This window comes from Eriocheir sinensis, chromosome 19, assembly GCF_024679095.1.
Source record: "Eriocheir sinensis breed Jianghai 21 chromosome 19, ASM2467909v1, whole genome shotgun sequence".
Taxonomy (NCBI): Eukaryota; Metazoa; Arthropoda; class Malacostraca; order Decapoda; family Varunidae; genus Eriocheir; species Eriocheir sinensis.
This window is the reverse complement of record NC_066527.1, coordinates 10,596,244-10,618,983: the sequence shown is the minus strand read 5'-3', so window position 1 is coordinate 10,618,983 and position 22,740 is coordinate 10,596,244.

Below are 22,740 nucleotides of genomic sequence, written 5' to 3'. Positions count from 1 at the left end.
GTAGTAGTAGTGGTAGTAGTAGTAGTAGTAGTTATAGTAGTAGTAGTAGTAGTAGTAGTAGTAGTAGTGTAACATATAACTTGTTTAATAATTTTATAACATTTTTCTTGTAATATGATATTTATAAGTTCAGTATTTTTCATATCGTTGTCAATCTTCTAAATACTGTGTATTTTAATCACTAATATTACTTTTCAAATCACATTCACATGCCTTTCATTGGCTTGTTCTTCCTCCAATAACCTTCTTTCTATCCTCCCTAGGTAGACTCAGATACCTGTAAACATATTATGATCCCTTTGTTGTTTTCTGTGCCTTCTTCGCTGCTTCCCTTTATCATCTTGCATACTTTTCTTTTACACTAACACAAACATCTGATTCAACTTCCTTTCCTAACATTTTTTCGTTTCTGTATCTGCATGTTGAGCCAAGGTACATGCGTAGCCTACCTGTCGCTCCAAGCCACAGATACATGAAAACTTATTCCTCAATACAATGATTCCTACCTAGCGAAGTTAATGTAGAAGATATTTTTCATGATTATATTTGGTGTATGCCTATGTGTGAATGAGCTATGTAGGGAAATAATGACGGAAAGTGTGCATTACTTTATAGTAGTCACTGTCATCGCCTTCAGTGCCTGCTCTTTGTAGGGCCCAGTTCTCCCTGAAAAAAACTTGTGGCTATGATTGTACTTTCTGTAGGTCTTAGGTGATGTCATTGATTGTTTAAGTAGAGTGTCGTTATTCAATTAAGTTTCGAATACTTTTTTAATCATGAAGAAGTTAGATTATCTCAATCATATATTTGGTACGTGTCTTTGATACACCCATGATGTCGTCACCAGCCAATCAGGTGCGAAAGGGGCGGAGCTTAGCCAGAAATGGGGAGGTCTTCTTCGGAGTAATTACGTTGATTTATCTTTCGTTCCAGTCTTTTCTTTTATTCTTTTATGTATTGCATCAACTGTTCTTTAATTTACCATCTACACCTATTCTTACAAACTGTAAATACATATGTACTAATTTCCACTTTTTTCCTTTCAACTGCTTTTCTCCTCTCTCCTCCCTCTCCCTTTCCCCTCTCCCCATCTTCCTGCTACCACCGCTCCCACAAAATAGAGAAAAGTAAAGATATATACTCTAAAGACCTACTTCTTCATATATAACAATGCAAAACACACACAAACATAAGGTCTTAAAAATTTGTATATACACCAATTTAACTTTTTCCTACTATTTTTTCCTCTCCCTAAGATTCTCCCCCCTTCCCTCTCTCTCTCAATTTAACTTCCTTCCTTCCCTTCCCTCCTGCCTGGTACACATTTCTAAAAATATACTTACTTCATATACAACAATGCACAAACACACAAACTATAAGGTCTTCGAATTTGTATATACACCACACTACTTAACTTTTCTCACCACCTATTTGTTTTCCTCTTAGATCTCCTCACTTCTCTCTCTCACCAAACTTCCTTCCTTCCTTCTTCCCTCCCTGCCTGGTACACACTTCTAAAATATACTTACTTATATATACAACAATGCAAACACACACAAACATAAGGTCTTCAATTTGTATATACACAATTTAGCTTTCCCACCATTATTTCCTTAGATTCCCTCCCTTCCTCCTCTCTCACCAAACTTCCCTTCCTTCCTCTTCCTCCCCTGCCAGCACACCTTTCCCCAGGTAGTTAGGCATCGACCAAAGGCGCCAGGTGGGAGGGGGAAACACCTGGGCTAATGGAGGGACGGTGGCTGGCTTCTGTTCCTAATGCTACATCTCAGCCGCTCCCCTCCACCGCCCTGGGCTCGAACTCACGCCATGGGAACCCAGTGATTAGACGCACTACACCACCACACCGCCAAGATTACAGCCCACGGGATTGCTCTGGCCTGCAGGTGATGGGGTGGCGGGGGGGAGGGGGGTAATTTAATAGGTCAGAGTAGGTCAAGGAGAGTGAAGAGGTGAAGGTCAGTTTAGGAGAGGTGGAGGAGGGAGGAGTTGTAGAAAGAAAAAAATAAACACGACAAATAAATGAAAAGGATGAGAAGGAAGAATCGAATGAAAACAAGACTAGGAAGTGGAGGAGGAGGAGGAGGAAATGGAGGAGAAACAGCAAGAAAATAAACAAGACAAATAAATGAGAAGAATCGAGAAGAGGGAAGTTAATCGAAGATAGAAAACAAGACTAGGGAGGAGGAGGAGGAGGGAGGAGGAGAGTTTTGCGATCTGTCTGAAAGTTAAGTTCATGGATGTTTCGTAATAATGTTGAAGATAAAAGTTAATGTGGACAAGTTACATAAGATAAGTAAAAAGGTAAATCAGGGTAGTAAAATAAGGTCAAACCGGTTAGTAAAAGGTCATCTAAGGTCACTGGAAAGCAAAAGGTCAACTGCCTTACGTTATAACAAGACGACTGTGGAGACGTAGGTTCGAATTCTCAGTACAAGAAAGATTATGAGGAGTTTGGTAAGGTCAGGTTAGTATAAAGAAAAAGAAAAAGAAAAAAACCTGTACAGCAACTAAAAGATCAAGGAGGAATTAGAAGTGCAACGGTTGGATTTAAGGTCATTTAAGGTCAAAGGCGTGGTCAAAAGAGAAGGTAAGCACAGAAAAAAGGTCAGTTAAGGCGCTGCTGGCAGTAATGAAGTAAAAGGTATGGTAAGGTAAGGTCAGGGGAGGGAGGGAGTAGAGTTCAAGGTAGGATAAGGTCTCTTTGGTACTGCTACGCAAAAGGTCACATATAGGTCAATTAAGGTCAGTCAGGTGTTAAGGTCTGCAAGATCAGATAAGGTCACATAGGTTCACACTAGGCCTGGTAAGGTCAGCCCAGGGTAAGGTCATAAGCAGGTCAGGCACGGCTCACGTAAGGTCACACAGTTCAATTAGGTCAGAGTAAAGGTCAAGCACGGTCAGAGTATTAAGGTCACGCAAGGTCAGAGCCAGGCTCACGTAGTAGGCTCACACAAAGGTCAGGCAGATAAGGTCAAGCAAGGTTGGGGCAAAGGTCACCCAAGTTCGGAAAGGTTACGTAGGTTCCTACAAGGTGGTTCACAGTAAGGTCAAGCAGCTCAGATAAGGTCCATGCAAGGTCACATAGGATCACTGCAAGGTCACGCAAGGTCCAGGTCTGTGGGGGAGGGTCAAGGAGGTCGATGCTTAGGTAATTATAATTTTTGGCGGTAGTAATCAGGCCGCCTCTCTATGTATAAGTTCATCACGCTTATAATTGGCTGCTATTATTTTTTAAAGGTGGAGGAGGGAGGGAGGAGGGAGGAGGAAGGGAGCGTAAAGAAATATAGAGGAGGAAGGAGACGAAGGAAGGTAAAGAGGGTGAGAAGAGAGAGAGAAAGGAAGGATAAGGCGTGAAGGATAGGAGTTAAGGAAAGGAAGAAGACAGAGAAAGGAAGAGGAGGAAGATGAAGATGTGGGAGAAAAGGAAAGGAGGAGTTAGGGGTTGGGAGGAAGGAAGAACAGGAGGAGGAAGAAGGAAGAGGAGGAGAGGGAAGGAGGGGCAAGGAGGAGGAGAGGAAGGGAATGGGATAGAGACAAAAAGGGATAAGGAAGGAGGAAGTGGAGGAAGAAGGAGAAGGAAGAAAATGAGAAAAGAAATGAAGGAAGAAAGGAGAAGGAAGGGAGGAATGGGAGGGAGGAAGAAATTGAGGAGGATATAGAAGGAAGGGAAATGAGAGGAAGAGAAGAGTGAAGGAAAGAGAAGTGAGGAAGAGGAACATGACGAAGAGGAAGTGGGGATAAAAGAAGGAATGGAAGGGAGGAATGAGGACGGGGGAAGAAATGGAGGAGGATATAGAAGGAAGGGAAAATGAGGAAAAGAAAAGTTTGGGGAAGAGAAGTGAGGAGGAGGAAGATGATGAAGAGGAAGAAGAGGAAGTGAGGATGAAAGGAGGAATGGAAGGGAGGGATGAGGAGGGAGGAAGAAATGGAAGAGGATATAGAAGGAAGGGAAATATGAGGAAGAGAAAAGTGAGGAGGGGAGAGAAGTGAGGAAGAGGAAGATGACGAAGAGGAAGAAGAGGAAGTGGGGATGAAAGAAGGAATGGAAGAGAGGAATGAAGAGGGAGGAAGAGCACTATTTTGACCCTTTCATTCGACATTCCAAGTTATTTTCTTTCTTTCTGCTTTTATTTCCTTTTTTTCATTGTTTTTTTTTTAAGAAAGAATAAAGACACCATATTATTTTCTTTCTTTTTTTATGTTGTTCTGTTTTTCTTTTCTTTTTTTCTTTTTTTCCAACTTAAGGTCAAATGTGTTTTCCTCTTTTTTTCCCTCTGAGACAATTTTCTTTCATTTTCTTTTTTTCAGTATTCTTTATGTCTTTGCCTGTCTTCTTTTTTTCTTTTCGAGATATTTTTCTTTCTTTTTTTTTTTTCCTTAATTTTCTTTATCTTTTTACGTCTTCTTTTTTCCTCTTTATCAATATTTTCTTTCGTTTTCTTTTCCCCATTTTCTTTATCTCTTTTATTGTCTTCTTTTTCTCTATCGCAATATTTTCTTTCATTTTCTTTTCCCCATTTTCTTTATCTGTTTTACTGTCTTTTTTTTTCTCTATGGCAATATTTTCTTCATTTTCTTTTCCCGAATTTTCTTTAATATGTTACCTGTACTGTCTTTTTTCCTCTCTGGCAATATTTTTCTTCATTTTCCTCGTTTCCAAATTTTCTTTATATCTTTGCCTCTTTCTATATTTTCCTCTCTCGGCAATACTTTTTTCGCACTAATTTTTCTTTTCCCATTTTCTTTTTAATCTTTACCCATCTATTCTATTTTTTTCTCTTTGGCAATATTTTTTCACCCTTTCTGTACAATTTTTCTTCATATCTTTTTGTGGTGGTCTTCTTTCCTTCTTCGACAATATTCTTTTCTATTTTCCTTTCAACATTTCTCTTCATCTCATTGTAGGTTTTCTTTTTTTCCTCTCAATATTTTCTTTAATTATACTTTTTCCTGATTTTCTTTATGTACCTCAACTCCGTCTTTTTTTTGCCATTCTCTTCATGCATTGTTTATTTTCTCCCATTTTCCTTTCCGCAATTTCCTTCATATCTCTCCCTCTCTTGCTATTTAAGGTCAGAAAGATTAAGATCACTCTCCATCTTACTTTTTATCCTATTCATTAACCTGGACCTTTAAATTTTCCTGTTACCTCATAATTTTTACCTGTGTGTGTGTGTGTGTGTGTGTGTGTGTGTGTACTGGTGGTGGTGGTGGTAGTAGTAGTAGTAGTAGTAGTAGTAATAGCAGTAGTAGTAGTAGTAGTAATAGCAGTAGTAGTAGTAGTAGTAGTAGTTGCAACAGAAATAGTAGCAGTATTTTTTTTTTTTTATTTACTTTTGTTTTTCTTTTTGTGTGTGTGTTCGTGCGTGCGTTCCGTCTGGGCCATTGATTCACTCTTCGCTAACGAAACTCCACTAGCGTTTTTCTCTCATTTTTCATGCACCGTTACACTCCGCAATTTCGTTTTCGTATTAAATTTTACCCTTTTTTTCTCTCTCTCTCTCTCTCTCTCTCTCTCTCTCTCTCTCTGCCAGTATTTTCAGCTTATAAGCTTACATCATGAAAATTTTACTTTTCCAATTCACTACTGACACTAAATTCTGGCGCCTTCTTTTTCTACATATATTTTTATTCTGTTATTAAATTTATATGCACGGGAAACAAAGACTATCCCAGCATCACTGTCATCATCAGCCTTTACTAGTCCACGGCAGGCCTTTCCCAATGTCCCTCCACCTGGTCCTCCTGTCTGTGTATGTGTACTTCTGTCCTTCCCCGGCAAATGTTCTAACTCCAACCCTCCACCTGGTCCTCTGTCTGGTGTTAAAGTGTGCTCATCCTGCCCCAGCAAAGTTCCTCCACCTCTTACATTCTCTGTCTGGTGTCTATGTACTCATCCTTCCAGCCGTCTCCATCACCTCTCTGGTCCTCTGTCTGGTGTTAGTGTCATCTGCCCCAGCAGTTCACTCCACCTCTCCACCTGGTCCCTCTGTCTGGTGTCTGTACTCCATCCTTCCCAGGCATTCTCCACTACTACCTGGTCCTCTGTCTGGTGTTAGGTGTGTCATCCACTGCCCCAGCAGATGCCTAGCCACCTCTCCCTGGTCCCTCCTGTCTGGTATAAGTGTGCTCCATCCTGCCCCGGCAAAGGTTCTAACTCCACCTCTCCACCTGGTCCTCTGTCTGGTACTAGTCTGTACTCCCTCATCCTTCCCCGGCAAATGTCTCTAACTCCACCTCTCACCTGGTCCCTCTTGTCTGGTGTTAGTGTCCTCCATCCTGCTCCCTGTGGCAAAGGTTCTAACTCCACCTTCCACCTGGTCTCCTTCTGTCTGCGTTCAGGTACTCCATCCTTCCCAGCAAATGTTCTAATCACCTCTCTACTCTGGTCCTCTGTCTAGTGCCAGTGTGTTCATCCTGCCCCTGGCAACGTTTCTAAATCTCCACCTCCACCTGGTCCTCTCTGTCTGGTGGTTAGTGTGCACTCCATCCTTCCCTTTGCAAATGTTCTAACTCCACCTCCCCACCTGGTCCTCTGTCTGGTGTTAGTGTGTGCTCCCATCCTTCCCCGGCAAGGTTCTTCTAACTCCACCTGGTCCTCTGTCTGGTGTAAGTGTCCTCCATCCTTCCCAGCAAGGTTCCTTCATCTCTCCACCTGGTCCTCTGTCTGGTGAGGTGTGCTCCATCCTGCCCCAGTAGTACTCTGCTCACCTCTCCACCTGGTCCTCTGTCTGGTGTTGGTGTGCTCCATCCTGCTGACAGCCTCTAACTCCACCTCTCCCACCTGAGGTCCCCTCCTAGCCATTGAGTGTGCTCCATACTGCCCCAGCCCGATGTTCTAACTCCCCTCTCCACAGTGTCTGTCTGAGTATTAGTGTGTTAGCCTGTTCAGGCAAGGTTTCCTCCATCTCCACCTGGTCCTCTCTGTCTGGTCTTAGTGTCCCCCTCCATCTCTTCCCCCGGCAAAGGTTCTAATCTCATCTCTCCACCCAGTCCTCTGTCTGGTGTTAGTGTACTCCAGCATCCTTCCTGGCAAAGGTTCTGTAACTCCACCTCCCCCACCTGGTCCTCTGTTCGGTGTTATGTGCTCCATCCTTCCTGTGGCAAAGGTTCTAACTTCATCTCTCCACCTGGTCCTCTGTCTGGTGTCTCCATCCTCCTGGCAAGGTTCTCATGAATCATCTTCCACCTGGTCTCCTCTGTCTGTAGGTGTGCTCCATCCTGCCCTGTAAATACCTAACTCCACCTTCCACCTGGTCTCCTCTGTCTGGTGTTAGTGTGTTCCATCCTTACCAGGCAAAGGTTCTAACTACACCTCTCCACCTGGTCCTCTGTCTGGTGTTAGTGTGCTCCATACTGCCCCGGCAAATGTTCTAACTCCACCTCTCCACCTGGTACTCTGTCTGGTATTAGTGTGTTCCAACCTGTCCAGGCAAAGGTTCTAACTCCATCTCTCCACCTGGTCCTCTGTCTGGTCTAGGTGTGCTCCATCCTGCCCCGGCAAATGTTCTAACTCCACCTCTCCACCTGGTCCTCTGTCTGGTGTTAGTGTCCTCCATCCTTCCCCGGCAAAGGTTCTAACTCCACTCTCTACCTGTCCTTCGTCTGCCCCTAACTTCTACAATGCCTTGGTTGGCATTGTTAATTTGGTTGTTCCTTTGTTTAAGTTCTGCGCATCCTATGGCGACCCAGGGCTTAATCTTGACCTTGCTGTGGTTCTTAATCGCCACTTTCTTCAACGTTTATGTTCTCAGGTCCTCAATATTTCCTTTCGTTCTCTTTATGTTACACACCAACTTTTATTTTTTTTCTTCGCGCGCGTATTAACTTTCCATTCATAAATATTTACAACTACATATTTTTCCATCAATAGTCCTCATTATCATTTGTTATCGTCATTATTCCTTCTCACCATCGTTTATCATCTGCATTACTTGTTACATTGCGTTATTTGTTTCCTGACTTCTTTCTGCTGGATCTCTAATATAAGGTTCCTCTATGTAAATGGGATACCTGTAGATGACTTGTTTTAGTGTTGGTGGTATGTAGGTAAAACAATATGTATATTAATAATGTGTAGAAGGACATGGACAATAACAGCCGAAGATAAACGAGTAACTAATAAATATAAAAAAATGGGTCAGGAATATGACAGAGCCCCTTACTGGCACAGGAGACACACAAACACACAACACCACCACGTAATAATCTGTAATAATGCCATTTTTTCATATTTTTCCGGTAATGTTTTGTCTTATTTATTTCGTTTCTACAATGTTCAGCAAACAACCATATCTATATTCTGACCGACTATTTCTCTTTTACCACTCGTTGCCACATTTTAATATTTTGAAAGTAGAGGGCAACGCTGCATTTTTACTAGTGTTATTATTATTATTATTATTATTATTATTATTATTATTATTATTGGTAGGTGAAGTGTAGTAGTAGTAGTAGTGTGTGTAGTGATAGCCCCCTGCCAACCCGCCAAGGTTGCTGCCTGCCAGTTCTGCTGCCCCTGCCCTGCCCCCTGCCCTGCCAAACCTGCTGTTTTTCTGCTGCTGTTGTTGCCTGTTGCTGCTGCTGCTGCTGTTGTTTCTCACCAACAGCTGCTGTTGCTGTTGTGTTATGTTAACAGTAGTAGTAGTAGTAGCAGCAGTAGTGTGAAAGTAGTAGTAGTAGTAGTAGTAGAATATACTTTCAGTGTTTTCCGCCATTTCCTTAAAAAAGCTACGTCGTGCAATGTAATATCTGCATTTATTTATTTATCTTCGTCCAGTTATTTATTTTCCTTCCACGCGATAAAAGAATAAAAGTACTCAAGCTCCAACAAGATTCACTTACTTCACTAATTACTTCCTGCGTTTGCTTCCTATCACTGAGCGATCCAAAGTTAAAGACTTCGCCCTACGCTGAGTTAAGTGATTCATTCGCGCATTTTTTTAATTACCTTAAAATTTTAGTTTCGAGGTAGATTAATATTTTGGATACTTTTACCTCCCTTCCACTATTTTTTGTTATTCAATTCGATAATACACGAAAAACTTATAACTCTTTCCTGCATTATTTCATTGATAAACTCCTATTAATTCCTTCACTTCATTATTCGCTTTGTTAAAGTCATAGAACTCACTCCATTCATTTTATTCTCTAAGTCCTTTTCACGTGATATAAAGGAATGCAAGATCAACTCCAACTACCGATGATTATGATGTGATGCCTATGCCACTCATTACATATATTTTCCCTTCGCTTTGCCATCAGTTATTTTTTCTCTTCCATTTATCTTTCACTCTCAATAGTCTCCTTTTTTCCTGCTCCCTCCTCATCTATCACATTTCTTTCTTTAATTCGTCCTCTCCACTACCTTTTCTCCTCTCCTCTTTTCCTTCCTTTCCTTTCCCTTCCTACACATGTTTATCTTTCTATATTATATTCTACATTTGCTTGTGTGTAAAATTTCGCGTCCCACTCCTGCAATCCCAGGAGTTCCGATGGTCACCTGTAAGTCTATTTTGTAATTTGGTTCCCGGTTTTCAACAGTCAGTCCGTTCCTTGTCCAATTCAGCTGCCGCTCCATCAACTCTTCGGAAATGTGTACCTGCTTTCACTGCACTGCAAGCAACACGAATAACGAACTTCTTTAAATGACGGAGAATATTCATGTACTTCACCAGCCAGCGTAATAATTTTGCAAAAAGTTGGCTATAAAATATTTCACCAACCAACACAACGAGAAACAATAGAAAATAATAACCTGTAATCGATACTACTACTACTACGTATATAATATCCTACCAACATAATACTAACTTAAAATGGATGTGTTGATATTTTCTACCTTCTGGCACAAGTTTGCAGCGGCTACTACTAAAACCAATTCAACAAACCAAAAGGAAAATAACAATAATAATAATAATAACAAATAGCAATAAAAAATTTTGCAATCAACGACACAATAACCCCACTCAACAATATAAGTACTATAGTCTGGCTCAATGGCTAACGTGCGGTTGCGTGTGTTAATATTATTGTGTGGGTGTCGTCTTGTCGCGTTACTTCCTAGCCCGCAATATAGAAATGTTCTAATATAAGTAAAACCATGGTAAATATGATTCAGCAAATATGCACATTAACATTTAATCTTAGGTATTATAACGTATGAAAAGGACAGTTAACTTATTATGGACCAAGATATTTATAAGCATATAAAAAGAAACGTAGCATACATATTTTACAGTGTTGCTAAAAAGATGCAATACTTATTATTGAGTTTCCCTTTTCGTTTTGGGATGTGCTTAGTTTCACAATTATATTTAAATTATAAATGAAGGTGTTACATTAAATAAGCAACCTCAAAGTAAAAGCGAGAAACCAACGTGGGGTTAAAGCAACAGCCCACACTTCGTTTGTTTCTCTGGGGCACTGAACACAACCGCATATTTAGCTGGGCCAGACAATAGCAATGATAAGTCTGTAATCCGAACAAATAATTAACTTTTTGGCAGACGTTAATCATTTCTCAGGCACATAGGTTTACAGCAGCCTGAAACCACTTCTGCCGCCATCACAAATAAAAACATGAAATAACAGTAAGAGTCTGCAATCAAGAATAACGTGAATAATGAGATGATTAATGGCTATGTCATTTCGTCATTTCATAGGAGTGCTCAGCGGACTTTATTGCTTTATTGCTCCTCTTTTTATTTCGTCTTACCCTTGAGCTGCTTCCTCTACTCTAAGAAATAATAGATAATGCTAAAAATCTACACTCAGCAAGAATAAAAACAATGAAAAGGAAATAATAATAATAATAATAATAATAATAATAATAATAATAATAATAGCTTTAAATAAACACAAAAATCTAGTCTTTCCTGTAAATAAAACAAATAATGTATGCTTTCTGCTCAGCAACAATAATAAAAACAACGATGAGTAAATAATAATAATTATAATAATAATAATAATAATAATAATAATAATAATAATAATAATAATAATAATAATAATAATAATAATAACTTGAAATAAACAAAAATCTAAACTTTACTTTAAAAAACAAGAAATAAAAATAATACACAATCAAAAGCAATGAAAGTAACTTAACAACGAGGAGAAATAACAATATAATAATACCTTGGAAATAGACACAAATAAACTTCTTCATGCAAATGTACAATCTGGGCGATCTACAATCAATAACCAAAACAATGACGAAATAATAAACACAATAACTGGTAAACAAAAAAATATACTTCTTAATACAAATTTACAATCAACAATCAACAATCAACAATCAATAAAAATAACAGAAACAATGAAGAGGAAATAATAAACATGCTAACTTCAATAAACACAAACAAAATACCTTTAACAATACAAATGCTAATCAACAGTAATAACAATATAGAAACAATGAAGAGGAAATAATAAACACCAATAACTTTGACCATACAAACAAATATACACTTCTTAATACAAATGTACAATCAACAATCCAATAAAAATAACAGAAACAAGGAAGACGAAAAAATAAACACAATACTAACTGAAGCAAACACAAACAAAAAAAATAAGCATACTTAATACAAATGTACAATCAACAATCAATAAAATAACAGAAACAAGGAAGACGAAAAAAATAAACACAATATAACTGTAAACCCTAGAAGCAAAAAATAAACTTAATACAAATATACAATCAACAATCAATAAAATAACAGAAACAAGAGAAATAATAAACACAATACCTTTAAAATAAGCACAAAAAAATAAACACTTCTTAATACAAATATACAATCAACAATCAATAAAAATAACAGAAACAAGGAAGAGGAAATAATAAACACAATACTAACTTCAAATAAACACACACAAAAAAATAAACACTTCTTAGAACACAAAACATTTCTACTCCGACGCAAGTTTCCAGCGGGCACTAAACCATTCTCAACTTTCCACAAACCAACAAACACAACAACCATCACCAGATATTCGTTTCCAGGAACTTTCTTTTATAACTTGACAGGTAACAATTTGAAGGCCTTCGTACCGCACCGCTAACGTAATCATATGTAATTAACCCTTAGTCCATATTACTCTAATGATGATGATTATAATGCAGGAGAGTATTAATTATGTGTGTCTGAGGATGTGTTGAGGTTATTGATTTGTAAGTTATAGTAATTGCAGTCTTCTGGTTCTCCCTGATGTAACGGGTATAAGAAGAAGAAGAAGAAGAAAAAGATGAAGAAGACAAGAATGAATAAGAATAAGAAGAAAAGGAAGAAAAAGAATAAAGGAATAAAGAGGAACTAAAGAGAGAAGGATGAAGAGCATAAGTAAAGAGTGAAGATTTGTGAATTAAAAAAAATGAGTAAAGAAAATATAAAAAAGTGAAAAAAGGAATAAAATATAAAAAGAAAATGAGTATAAGCTGGAGAGAGAGAGAGAGAGAGGGTGTGTGTGTGTGTGTGTGTGTGTGTGTGTGTGTGTGTGTGTGTGTGTGTGTGTGTGTTTGTTGTTTAAAAGAACAGGTAGAACAACCCTCGTTTGTGGAGAACTAATGAGACAGGTAACTCTCTCTCTCTCTCTCTCTCTCTCTCTCTCTCTCTCTCTCTCTCTCTCTCTCTCTCTCTCTCTCTCCTCTCTCTACTCCTCCTCCTCCTGCTCCTCCTCCTCTATTTCCTCCCTCCTCTTCCTCCCTCTTCCCTCCTTCCTCTCCTCTCTCCTCCTCCTCCTCCTCCTCTCTCCCATCTTTCCTATTCTCTCTCTCTCTCTCTCTCTCTCTCTCTCTCTCTCTCTCTCTCTCTCTCTCTCTCTCTCTCTCTCTCTCTCTCTCTCTCTCTCTCTCTCTCTCTCTCTCCTTGTCTCTCCCTTTCCTCTTTTTTTTTCATTCTTCTTTTCTTCTCTGTTTCTTCTGTTTTCATTTTCTTTCCTCATTTTTTTTTCGTTTTCCTATTTTCCATTTTTGTTCTCTCCTTTTTTACTTCCTTCCATATTTCTTCTTCTTCCTTTCTTCTTATTCTTCGTCCTCCCTTTTGTTTCCCTTTATTGCCTTTTTCCTCTTTCTTTCCTTAATTGTTTTCCTCTTATTTTTCTAATCTTCCTTTTCCTCCTTCCTTTCTTTTCTTCTCTTTGTTATTTTCCTCGATTTTCTTCTTTCCTCTTCCTTCTCTTCCACTTTCTTCTCTTTCCTACTTCTCCTTTACTTTTGTTCCTCAATTACTATCTTCCACCTTTATCAATCCCTCCTCCTCCTCCTTACTTCTTCTGTGTCTTTTCCTCTTCTCTATTTTTCCAGTCGTTCCTTCAATCCTAAAACACGTATTCAGCCTATTCCTTCTTCTCATTCTTTCCTTTACTTCTCTCCTCTCTTTCTCTCTTCTTTCTATCTCCTTCCTTCATTCTTTTCCTCTCTTCTCCTCTTCTCTCCTTCTCTTTTCTTTCTATCTCCCTCTTCATTCTTTTCTTCTATCCCCTCTCTCTCCTTCCTTCCTTCTCTTCTTTCTTCCTTTCTCTTCTATTCCTTCCTTCTCCTCTTTCATCTATTCCTTCTTCCTCTCTCTCTCTTTCTTCCTTTCCTTCCTTTATTATCTCTTCACCTCATCCTTTCATTTCTTCCAACCTTAACTTCTCCTCCTCTCCCTCTTCTTTCTATCTCCTCCTCTCTCCTCTCCTCCTCTCTCTCCTTCTCTTTTCTCCTCCCTCTTCACCTTCCTCTCTCCTCTTCTCTCTTCTTCCTATCTCCTTCCTTTTTCTTTCTCTCATCCTCTTCTCTCCTCTCTCTTCTTTCTATCTACCCTCATTATTTCCTCCTCCTCCTCCTCTCCTTCTTCTCCTTTCCTTCCTTCTCCCTCCCTTAGACAGCCAGGGTTCAGGTTTCTTTTCAACCTTTAAGAGCCTAACCTAAATACCTATTTTCCTCTCCTTTCCCTCCCTCCTCCCTCAACCTTATTACCTCCTCTCACCTCCTCCCCCCTCGCTCTCTGTCTCTCTCTCCTTCTCTCGTTTCCCTCAACTCTTCAACTCTCCTTCTTTCTCTCTCCTCCTCCTCTCCTCTCTCTTCTCTCCATTTTTTCTTACAGCCAGGGTTCAGGTTTCAGTTCTTGACCTTAAGGTCTTTTTTATCTAATTTCGGTCCGATTGCTCTTTCTCACCTGGCCGTTTTCTCTCTCTCTCTCTTCTCTCTCTCTCTCTCTCTTCTTCTTCTCTCTCTCTTCTTCTTCTCTCTTCTCTCTTCTCTCTTCTTAGCTTTTTTCGATCTATTAATTCAACTTGTCTCTTCTTTTTCTTCTTCTTCTTCTTGTTCTTGTTCTTGTTCTTGTTCTTCTTCAGCTTCTTTCTTCTGCTTCTACTTTTCCTATGGTTTCTTCTTCGTCTTGCTTTTTCTTCTTCTTCTTCTTCTTCTTCTTCTTCTTCTTCTTCTTCTTCTTCTTCTTCTTCTTCTCTCCATCTTTATTCTATCTTCAATCCCATTCTTGACTTTCCCTCTCGTGTTCTTCTCTTCTTCTTCATCTTCTTTGAGTTCTTCTTTGACACCCACAAACACACAACACACACACACACACACACACACACACACACACACACACCCAAAAAGACTAATAACTCAAACAGACAGACAAGACAGAGAGACAAAGAGGAGAAGGAGGACAGAGGAAGAAACAAAGACAACAACAACAATAAGAAGACAAAGACAAGAAAGCTATCAGAACAGAAGAAAAGACTTAACTCAAAATCTCAACTGGAAGAAGAAGAAGAAGAACACACACACACACACACACACACACACACACATCAGCACACACACACACACGATAGTCTTCTACCTCTCAAATTCCGCCGACATGTTGCCTCTCTATCTTCTCTCGATAATTTCATGCTGACTGCTCTTCTGAATTTGCTAACTGCACTCCCGCCGCCCAAACACACGACTTTCTACTCATGCTCATCCCTATATTGTCCAAATTATGCAAGGTCGACCAGCATCTTCATATCTTTCAGCCCATACGCTGGTAAACTCTGGAACAATCTTCCTTCATCTGTGTTCCTCCTGACTTGAACTCTTTCAGAGGAGGGTATCAGGACTATCTCCTCGAAATTGACCTCTTTGGGACCTCCTTTGATCTCTGTTCTAGAACAGTGGTGGCAGGCACATACATTTTCTTTACATATGAACTGTCTCCTTGTAGTAAAAAAAAAAAAAAAAAAAAAATCAGGAAAAATAAAATAAAATAACTGTATTGGCAGAATAGGAGGAGGAGGAGGAGGAGGGAGAGAGAAGGAAGAAAAGAGACAATAATAAAAATAAGAAGAAAAATTGAAAAAGGAAAGATGGAAAAGAATGAAAATCTGGAGGAAAGAAGAAGAAAATAGAAAATAGAAAGAAAAAAAAAGACGAATAAGGGAAAAAAAAGAAAAAAGAGTAGAAAAGGAAAAAGAGAAAAAACAAAACAAATGAATGAAATAGTGGACACACACACACACACACACACACACACACACACACACACACACACACACACACACACACACTGACATAACCCATAAACAAACACACAAACAAATTCACATATACTTTAAATTCGCATTAACATTGAAATTATGTAACTTTTATTAACTAAGAACATACCTTGCTAATAAAGAGGAGGAGGGGAGGGAGACAGAGGAGGAAGGAGAGAGAGGAAGAGGAGGAGAGGAGGGAGGGAGAGGTGAGAAAGAGGAGGGGAGTAGAAAAAAAATCGTTGGGAGGAAAGGAGAGAGAAGAGGAGGAAAGATGGAAGGAAAGAGAAATGGAGGAGGAATGAAGAGGAAGAATGCTGAAGAGGAAGGGGGAGGAAGAGGAGGAAGGAGGAGGAAAGGATTAACAAAAGAGAGAGGAGGAGAAAGAGGAGAAAAGAAAAGAGAGGAAGGAGGGAGAGGAAGGGAAGGAAGAAGAAGAAAGGGAGAAAGAGGGATAAAGAGAGGAATGGAAGAGGAAGAAAGAAGGAGAGGAGAGGGAAGAGCAGGAAGTAAATGAAGGAAGAAGGATGAGAATAAAGGAGAATAGAAGGGCAGGAGGAAGGAAGCGGAGAGAGAGAGAGAAAAGGAAGAGAAAGGGAAGAAAGAGTAGATAAAAAATGAAAAAAGAAAAAAGAACAAAACAAAAAAACATCAAAGAAACAAATCAGAAACCAAGTAGTAGTTAAAAAAAATAAAAAGAAAACGAAACAGGAGAAAAATAGCAAACTCAATAACAATGGGAAAGAAAATAAAAAACAAAAGGAAAAGATAAAAAGAAATATTAAATCGATAAAATAGATATTATTGGGATGGGTAGTGAAAAATTAGAAGAAGAGGAACGAAAGAAAAAAGAGAAAAAGAAGAGAAAAAGGAAGACAAAGGAGAAAAATAATGGGAAACACCTGCAGGTTAATGCAAGAAGTGAGTGATAAAAGGAAGAGGAGGAGGAGGAAGAAGGAGGAGGAGGAGGAGGAGAAAAAGACATTCATAAAGAAAAAATGGAGGAATAGATGGGAAGAAGATAAAAAGCAGAGAGAGAGAGAGGAGATTATCAGATAGAAATAATAAACCGACAGGAAAGAAAAGAGTGAAGAAGAAGAAGAAGAAGAAGAAGAAGAAAGAAGGAAGAGAGAAGAATTAGAAAAGAAACAGAGACGAAGCCGAAGAAGAAAAAAAGAAATACAAAAACAAAAAGGAGGAGAAAAAAGAAGAAAAGAAGAGAAGAAGACAGAAGAAAGAAGAAGAAGAAGAAAAACATGAAGACAATGTGCAAATGGAAGGGAAGAAGATGAAGACAATGAGTAGAAGGAGGAGGAGGAGGAGGAGGAAGCATCTGAGTCAAACACATCTTCCTCTTGTTAAAGTAATGAGAGGAAGACAAGCCAGGTGGAGGAGGAGGCATGGAAGATTAGAACTGACAGGCAGCAGCTTGGAATGTCAGCTCATGAAGGGTCCTGGTGCCGTTAATCCGTGAAAGAAACAAAACCGAAAATCTCAAAAACTTACGAATCCAGAAATTTCCGTAATTTATCTTTGTTAGAGAGAAGAAGAAGAAAGAGGAAGAAGAAAAGAAACGCGAGAGGACAATGAGAATAAGAAGGAAAAGGACTGAGGAGGAGAGAATGGATATCAAAATGTTAGAATCGATTGCAGAGGATGACTAAGATGATTCAAGGGTTAAGAAACTTCTTATACGAGGAAAATTGAAACTATTAAACTGCATTCTAATAGAGGCAAGAAGGTGCGTGGAGAACATGATCGAGGTTGATAAAATGGATGAAGGGGCTTTAATAAGGGGATATTCATAAGGTTTTGTTAGTGAAGAAGGAACCGGGTAGGACACAAGTAATGGACTTAAACTGGATAAGATTCGAGATTCAACAGGACATAGGCAAAATTGGTTTACTAATAGGTAAAGGATGATTGGAACAGGCTGAGCAGTCATGTGGTGAGTGTAATACAACTGTCACATTAAAAATAGATTATAAATTCAGAGACAGTGATATTGGTGAGGTAAAATCCAGGAGCTTAGGTTCAAAGGGCTGCCTTGTAGAGGACTACCGACCTCTTGCAGACTCCTATGTCATATGTTCTTATGTTAACACTGTGATATCCAGGGACTGTTTTAGCAGTGGTGGTGATAGATTTACCACGGCCTATACCTCGGACAGGGATAAAAGCCCAAACCACCTCAGTTCGCATTTGAAAAAGCGTCTCGTAGAAGTTGATGTAATATCCATGGACTGTTTTTGTGATACTGGTGATAGATTTACACGGCCTATACCTCTTGGACAGGAATAACGCCCCAAACACCCTCAGTTCACTTGTTTGAAAAGAAAAGCGTCTCGTAGAAGTTGATGTGATAATCCATGGACTGTTTTGTGATACTGGTGATAGATTTACGACCAATACATCTTGCAACAGAAGAAATCACCCTTGAAAAAAACAAGATCCAGTCTTCTCTGGTCTTGAGAAATGAGTCGTCATAGTAGTAGTAGTAGTAGTAATAGTAGTAGTAGTAGTAGTAAGAAGGGAGGAGGAGGAGGAGTGGTTTCATAATATCAACCTGTTGAGCTTTATTAAGAAAGACGAGAAAAAAAGGAAAAAAAATAACTTCTTGGCAATCCCAGCACTATATATTTTTCAAAATATAGACAAAAGAAAATGTGAATGAAAAATTAGACGAGAGAGAGAGAGAGAGAGAGGGATTGTGGGGTTCTCCCATTCATGCCTTCTTCTTTCCTTCTCTTGATTTTCTGTATCTTTTCTTTCCTCTATTATTTTCCTCTTTTCTTTCATTATTTTCGACTTAATCCATTTCAATCTCGCTTTTCCTTCACTCCTTTCATTCTTTTCCATTTATTTTAACATAATTTCTTTCATACTTTATATCCTATTTTCTTCCTTTTTGTACTTCTTATACCCCTTCACTATTTCATTACTTCCTTACTTTTCTTACCTCACTTGTTATATACCTATTTTCTTCTTTCTTTTCCTTTTTTTTTAACTTTATTTCATTCTTACTTTTCTCATTTCTTTCTTTACGTCTCTCCTCCTCCTCCTCCTCCTCCTCTCTTCTTCTTCTTCTTCTTCTTCTTCTTCTTCTTTCTGCTCTGGAAAAAAAAAAAAATTGACAAGTAAATCTTTTCTTTCTATTAATTCTATTTGTTGTTGTTGTTGTTGTTGTTTTCTATGTTTTTGAAGAATATTCTTTTGGTGTTTTTTTTTAGCAGAAAAAATGTATATAAATAGTTCCTATTTATATTTTTCATTTCTTCTTTTTTTTTCTTTTTTTTTGTTAATATTCTTTGGATAGTGGGCGTGTGTGTGTGTGTGTGTGTGTGTGTGTGTGTGTGTGTGTGTGTTTCAGTTCATTTTTTTACCTCATTATTTTCTTTCCTTTTCCCTCAGCCTGGTTCCAGCTAACCTCCTCTTCTTCATCTCTCTCTCTCATTTCTTCTTTCTTCTTCTTAGAAGTAATCTTTCCTCCTCCTCCTCCTCTATTTTCCTCTGCTTCCCTCTCTCTTTTCCTCTAACCTTTTTCCTCTTCCTTGCTCCCTCCTTCCTTCATCATTACTTTTGCTCTCCCCTCCTCCCTATCTCTTCACCTCCATATCCTCCTCTCCTCCTCCTCCTCCTCCTCAAGTGCTCATCCTCCTCCTCCTCCTTCACTTCTTCCTCTTCCCTCCTTCTTTCATTCTTGCTTTACTCAACCTTCTGTCTTTCCCTTACGACCCTCCCTCCTCCTCCTCCTCCTCTAGCCCTAAGGGGGCAGGGTAATCTCAGAGCCGGGTCTCCACAAAGCTTGTGGCCGCTGCCCGACAGAACCTTCAACTGAGCCAGACCAAGAGCAGGGCGCTGGCTTCGACCCCGTGTGTGTGTGTGCGTGTGTGTGTGTGTGTGTGTGTGTGTGTAAGAGTGAGGAACTATGTATGTGTGTGGGGGTTGGAAATGGGGGGGGGGGGGGTGAAGGGGGTGCTTAGAAATGGGTGTTTGGAACGAAGGGGTTGTGTGAGTGTGTGTGTGTGTGTGTGTGTGTGTGTGTGTGTGTGTGTGTGTGTGTGTGTGAGAAGGAAGGGGAAGAAGTGGGGTTAGAAGGTGAGGGTATTGCATCCGATTTTCCATTCATCCACTTGCTCATCCATTCTTATCCACTTGGTTATCCACTATTTCTTCCTGTATTTAAAGTCTGCCTTCATCATCCACTGTTCCACTAGTCCACCTTTCTACTCGTGAACCAATTCTCGCCTCTTCAAATCGATGCCTCCCTCGCTCATTCATTCTTATCCACTTGGTTATCCACTATTTCTTCTTGTATTTTAAGCCTGTCATCATTATCCACTGTTCCACTCGTCCACTTTCTCTCCATGGACCAATTCTCGCCTCTTTAAACCGATGTCTCCCTTGCCCTTTCAAGCCAACGCACTGAGCCCCTCGTCCGCCTGCCTTGCCCAATCCCTTCATCTCCTTACAGACCTTCATCGGCTTAGCGCAGGTGTGTGGGTGGACAGGTGAGTGTGGACAGGTGAGGAGGGGTGAGGCGGCCTGACGCAAGCTAACACGCGACACATTCAGTAATTAAGCCCAGGTGTACTAGGTGTATTTAGACCAGGTGAGTAAATGATCCGTAGATGTGAACTGGGCTAAAGATAAGGTGAAGAACTAGTTATGGGATAGATTAGTGAAAATAATGATAAATAAAAATATACGAGGTTACGCCGAGCTAAATAAATCCTTGCAGGAATGACATAGAAACGAAGAAGTAAACAATGGATACAGAAAGAAGGAAAGAAAGGGAGAAAGAAAGAAATGAATAACTAGATAATGAAGGACTAGTTAGAGAATAGATAAATAAATAGATGATAATAATAATAAATAGTAGACGAGGTGACTTACAGCTAAATAAATCCTTGCAGGAATAACAGAAAAAAAAGAAGTAAACAATGGATACAGAAAGAGAGAAAGAAAGAAAGAAAGAAGGAAAGAAAGAAAAAGAAAAAGAAAAGAAAAAAGTAAGAAAGAAATGAATGATAATCCTACTTTTCCACACACACACACACACACACACACACACACACACACACACACACACACACACACACACACACACACACTCCCTCCTCAATGCACCCGGAGAGAAGGGCTGAGCCAAAAGGACTATAAAGATTAGGAACAAGAACTACTTAACTCAACACACTCACACACACTTCGCCATATAGCTTTCTTTGCTCAGCCTTTCATCAAGCTTACGCCGTGACAGCTTGACACACAGCACGACTGAGCTTATGAGGCGGCTGTCGAGAGGTGGTGAAGCAGAGGAAGATTGCGTGGTGGGGAATTGGGTTGTTAAGTGAAGTCTGAAAGTGGGTTGTGAATTGGGCAATAGGGAATAGGGTGTCAAAATTGGACTTATTTGACTGTTGAAAATTGGGTTGTTAATTGAAGTCTGAAATTGGGTTGTGAATTGAGCGCGGTGGGAATAGGGTGTCAAAATTGGACATATTTGACTGTTGAAAATTGGGTTGTTAAGTGGTTTGAAATTGGGTTGTGAATTGGGCGCGGTGGGAATAGGGTGTCAAAATTGGACTTATTTGACTGTTGAAAATTGGGTTGTTAAGTGAAGTCTGAAATTGGGTTGTGAATTGGGCGCGGTGGGAATAGGGTGTCAAAATTAGATTGTTATTTGACAGTTGAAAATTGGGTTGTTAACTCGGTTAGAAATTAGGTGGAAAGACGTTAGTTGACTCTTAAAATTGAGTTGTGAGTTGGGCGGGGTGGGAATAGGGTGTCAAAATTAGACTATTATTTGACTGTTGAAAATTGGGTTGTTAATGCGGTTAGAAATTGGGTGGGAAAACTGGATTGTTAGTTGACTGCTAAAATTGGGTTGTAAATTGGTTTATTAATTGAATGAATATATACTAGTGTTGAAAATTAGACTTATTTGACTGTTGAAAATTTGGTTGTTAACTCGGTTAGAAATTGGGTGGGAAAACTGGATTGTTAGTTGACTGTTAAAATTGGGTTGTTAATTGGTTTATTAATTGAATGAATATAAACTAACTGGTTTATTAATTGAATGAATATAAACTAGTGTCTATATTGAAAATTAGACTGTTATTTGACTTGAAAATTGGGTTCTTAATGCGGTTAGAAATTGGGTGGGAAAACTGGGTTGATAGTTGACTTAAAACTGGGTTGGTAATTGGTTTATTAATTGAATGAATATAAACTAGTGTCTATATTGCACGATTTTTAAATGGATTGTTATGAAGTGGGACACAAACTTAAACTGGGTCATTCATATTTGGCTGTGTGTATAAACTGTAGTGTGAGAATTGGGGTAAAAAAATGGGTCGTAGTTAATCTAAAGTCCTTCCACATTACAGAACGCAACACGAATCTCCGCTTTCACCGAGGACTCAAAAAAAATAATAATTACGATGAACGTTAACTTGTGAAATTGTGGAAGTGTTAATTAGCAGCTTCCTCTTTTATTTCATTCTGTTAACTGTTTAGTGAAATTAGAGAATGATTAAACCTACACACACACACACACACACACACACACACACACACACAGGAAAAGCTGGACAAATACAGATACGGAGACGGGACCACACTAGCGTAAGCCCAGGCCCTGTAAAACTATAACTAGGTAAAGACAACTAGGTAAATACACACACACACACACACACACACACACACACACACACACACACACACACACACACACACGCACGCACGCACACCTTTAATTAGTACGCGTCAGGTGTGTTATTAACCTGGCCGGGAAAGGATTCACTACTGATTCATCCTGACTTATGACCCACACAAGTTACGACCGCCATAACGAACGACCGGAGTACGCGACTTACGACGAGATGAACTTACAACGGACGCAACTTATGACCACAGGAGCTCAACATTATAAAAAATAACCACTTATGCTCAGTAAAATGTGGAGCCATAACGTAAGATGAGATTAATTTATGACCAATGCAACTTATGACCACAGCAACTCAACATTATAAAAAACAACCACTTATGCTCAGTACAAAGTGTAGCCATAACGTAAGATGAGATTAAGTTATGACCAATGCAACTTACGACCACAGCAACTCAACATTATAAAAAACAACAACTTATGCTCAGTACAAAGTGTAGCCATAACGTAAGATGAGATTAAGTTATGACCAATGCAACTTATGA